The following is a 4,620-nucleotide window of genomic DNA, read 5'->3' as shown; positions in this document are numbered from 1 at the left end:
GGGAAATGCACACCCTGCTCATCCATTTTATCTTGAGATGGAAAACTCGGTTCTGAAGTTTGTGTAATAGTGTGAATCTTTTGACTGGAGTCTTGGTCTTTGAATAACTTTACATGCTCCATTAGTTTAGCATTTTCTTGGAGTAAGGCTTCAACTTTTGCATTTAGTCTTTTGAAGGCTTCAGTCATTGAAGAACAGTGGTCACAGAAGATTATTTTATCTGTGTCTTTTTGGATGTTATATTGCGGGGTCTTTTGTGGATTTTGTTTGAGAGCTGGAGATATATAGTAATTTGGACCAAGTATCCCTCTTGCATAATCTAATGCTCCAGTGAAATCATTAAACCTTTAAAAAGAGGAGTTTTAACTCCGTTTATAGAGTCTAGTACTTCTATCCAAGTCTGAAAAATACCATTAGTTTTACCATGTATCACCACATAATATTTAAATTTGTTCTCTCTACTTTTGTCGGTAAAATATTGACATAATGCATTTAATGAGGCTATAAAATATTTACTATCTTTCTTATTATATGTCATCCATAAATTGTCTGCTAAACATTTCTTAGGTTTATCTAACACACACTTTGGCAGTTCTCTAAAAGATAAATTTGAATTTAGGTAACATATTAAATTATGCTTACCGAAGTACATACGGTCCATCATTTCTATTGGTGTTGTCTGAGGTCTAAACTTCATATTACCTAATAGAGTCTGTGTGTCTGATGCTACTCCTTTGCCTTTGTCTATTGAACCTGTTGGTCTCATGCTGAAAACAAATGTATAGTTAAGTTATTTTTATATTTAGTCTACTTAACTGATCTGCTAGACTGTTATCTTTTCCTTTTATATATTCGAAGATAACATTTGGATAAATAGATATAGTATCCATAAAGTTTAGCCATCTTCTCTTGCTACTAGCCTTTTGGTTTATCTTTTGATGAAATTTAACTATGGCTTCGCAGTCAGTCTGTACTAATATCTCGTTTTTATTTAAAACATATAACTTAAAACTATTGAGGCCATATATTATTGCTAAAACTTCTGCATCTATATTACTCATATTTCCTTTCTCTTTATATTTTCCACTTTGATAAGCACAAATCTTTTCTTCTGTCTTATCACTGTATAATGGTCCTGCTAATTTTCCTAAGTCTTTAATAAAGTGTCTAGCATAATTTACTAATCCTAGAAATTTTTGTAAATCTTTTGTATTGTCTAATTTATCAGGCATATCTAATACTTTTGTCGCTATATGTGGTTGGAATTTAATTTTTCCTTCTCCTAATGTTACTCCTAAAAAATTTATATGGTTCTTACATAATTCCATTTTCTTTTTACTTTACTATTATTTCATTTTTCACAAATAATCGAAACACTGTCTGTAGATGTCCTAAATGATCTTTAATGTCTTTACTGAATACTAAGATATCATCTACATATACTAAGACAAAACGTTTATAGTCTTCAATTATATTGTCCATTTTTCTTTGAAATATTGGCGGGGCAGTTTTTAGCCCAAATGGCATAGCTAACCATTCAAAATGTCCTTCAGGGCAAGTGAATGTTGTCCATTCTATGCTTTCCTCATGCATTTTTACCTGCCAATATCCTGACTTACAATCGAATTTACTAAATTACCTTTTTTCCTTGGATTCGATTGATTAATTCATTTTTATCCGGTAATTTATATGCATCTGTTCTTGTATTATCATTAAGTCTTTTTGTAATTAATTATCATTCTTGCTTTATCTCGCACTATCTCACTATGATTTCTAACCATGAATGCTGCTAATCTACGTTTTGACGTAGAAATAATACAAGAAGGATATGAAGTAGATGAAGCCTTGCAAAAAGCTAAAAGAAGATATAATGATAATAACAATATAACCTTTAAATGTAAAGGATGTAAAACAGGAAATATGGGTATAGTAGAGGTAGAAAAACATTATAAAACATGCAAATTCAGAACAGATAATCTAGGATATAGAGAAGAGTACAATAACCAAGAAAAATTAAAAAGCCTTGAAAAGATAATAGAAAATATGTATGAGAGTGAAGATGAAATAGAAAGAAATTCTATAATAAGTCAAAAAGAACTTATGGAATCCACTAGTTCAAGTGCTAGTCCATTCCAACGAACTGCCCAACCACATACGATAGACACAAGTACATGAAATGTACCAAGAAGAAGAGTATTTAGGGTAAATTCAGAACAGTAATTGAAAATGTAAGACCAATGGGTAGAAGGATGCCTATAGAAGAACCTATTAGGTTACAAGAAGAGGGAAGTAAAGGAAAAATATTAAGCATAGCGGCACATGATCCGCATATGTGGAATGCGGTAATAGACTTATGGAAAGGAATAGTAGTCGCAGACTATATAAAAACATACCAAAAAATTATCAAAATTACCAAATTTTTATAGAGCAAATAGAGCAAAATTACCAAAATTTTATCGCAAATAGCAAAAGATCAAAAATTCAAAATAGCAGAAATAGCACGTTCACCGCACCAAAATTATCAAAATTACCAAAATTTTATCGCAAATAGCAAAAGATCGAAAATCCAAAATAGCAGAAATAGAAATAATAGAAATTCTGATTTTTGTAAAGACTGCAAAAATAAAAGCCAATGTTGTAAAGACCTAGTACATAAGGAACAATACGAGGAAGAAGAAGAATATGATATAAGAGAAAAAAATTATACTTTAATAGAAGTAGAAAATGAATTCTATAACTTTCAAACAGGAATCGATAGGATAGGTACAATTAGAAGTCCTAAAGAGTTGAACAATATAGTAAAAATATTAGACGAAATGGAAATAATAGGGGAGAAACCTTTAAAATATTGGGAAAATAATAAGGTAGTATGTAAATTAGATATCATAAACCCTGAATACATAATAAAAACAGCTGCTATTGAAGCAACTAATCAAGACTTAGAGGATTTTGGTGTACAGATAAAAGAATTACTAAGCTTAGGAGTAATAAAAAGGTCTACGTCAAAACATAGATCAACAACATTCATGGTTAGAAATCATAGTGAGATAGTGCGAGGTAAAGCAAGAATGATAATTAATTACAAAAGACTTAATGATAATACAAGAACAGATGCATATAAATTACCGGATAAAAATGAATTAATCAATCGAATCCAAGGAAAAAAGGTATTTAGTAAATTCGATTGTAAGTCAGGATATTGGCAGGTAAAAATGCATGAGGAAAGCATAGAATGGACAACATTCACTTGCCCTGAAAGACATTTTTGAATGGTTAGCTATGCCATTTGGGCTAAAAACTGCCCCGCCAATATTTCAAAGAAAAATGGACAATATATTTGGAGACTATAAACGTTTTGTCTTAGTATATGTAGATGATATCTTATTATTCAGTAAAGATCATTTAGGACATGGCAAAATGGTCTGGTGGACCCCTGTACTTGTATCAGTTTGTATTATGGACCCTTTTACTTAACACTTTACCAACTGAACCCTTACACTTAATAAAACACAATATATCAAACCCCTCTGACCATTGACCATGCTTATGTGGCATTAATATGATTGAGTTGGCAAGAGAGTGAGACCAAACGCCTATTAAGGCAAGTGAACATCATATTTAAATTTTAAAAATATTTAAATTAAAAGAATAAAATAATAAACTTAAAAAAGAAAAAAAAAACCTTTTTCTTGGCCCAATGACCTACTTTTTTCAGCCATCTCTTTTTTTTTTTAATGCAAAATTATCAAGGGAAATTGATCTATGAATAAATCGTATTTGGCCTCAAACTTCTGCAGAAATGATAAACCAACAAAATTAGATAATACCAAAATACCCTAGAATCTTGGTACAACTCCAAAACACAATGAACAAAAAGATACTACAGATTCTCTCAACATCAGCTAATGGTTTAGAGCAGCAAAAGATCTGTGAAACTAAGGGGAAAGGGGAAAGGGGAAAAAGGAAGAGGGAGGTTGCGTTTGTAGTACTAGTTATTATATTTTTTTCAGCCATTTTCAGTTTTGTCCAACCCTTTTTTTTTTCTTTCTTTCATCTTCTTTAGGTGGTCTGGTACACCAGAGGCAGCAAGGTACACCGGAGGCAACGAGAAATTTTCTGGCCTTCTGGTACGCCGGAGAGGAGGGAGAGCATATGGGGGTCCCTGATGGTTCGCAGGAGTCGTCGATGGTACGGAAAAAGAAAGACAGTGGAGAGGGGAACGAGGCTGGTGCGGCGGCTTATGGTTTTTGAATTTATGGAGGTTAGAGAAGGAGGAGGTAAGAAAAATGGTGAAAGTGTGCGATGAAGATGAAGACAGATGAGGGAGAGAGTATTTTTGGTCTCGCCGGCAAGAGGAGTGGTGGCAGCGGCAACTTTTTCCGGCGATTGAGCCATTTCATGGTGAAAATGGCAGATGATGTAGGGAGACTCAAAATTTTAATTTAAAAGAATAAATTAAAATTTTATTTTGTAAAATTGCATCAAAACTTTATGATTTTTCATCCAAAAAGAAATTATTATAAAAATAAAAATGATGTGGCAAATTTTATCTGACATGGAATGTGACATCAACGCGATTGAGAGTCACAACGAGTTGAAAGGGTTCAACAAGTTGAGTTT

Source organism: Solanum tuberosum, unplaced genomic scaffold, assembly GCF_000226075.1.
Source record: "Solanum tuberosum cultivar DM 1-3 516 R44 unplaced genomic scaffold, SolTub_3.0 scf00070, whole genome shotgun sequence".
NCBI classification, from domain to species: Eukaryota; Viridiplantae; Streptophyta; class Magnoliopsida; order Solanales; family Solanaceae; genus Solanum; species Solanum tuberosum.
The sequence above is the reverse complement of the archived record's forward strand: the minus strand, read 5'-3'. Positions refer to the sequence as shown.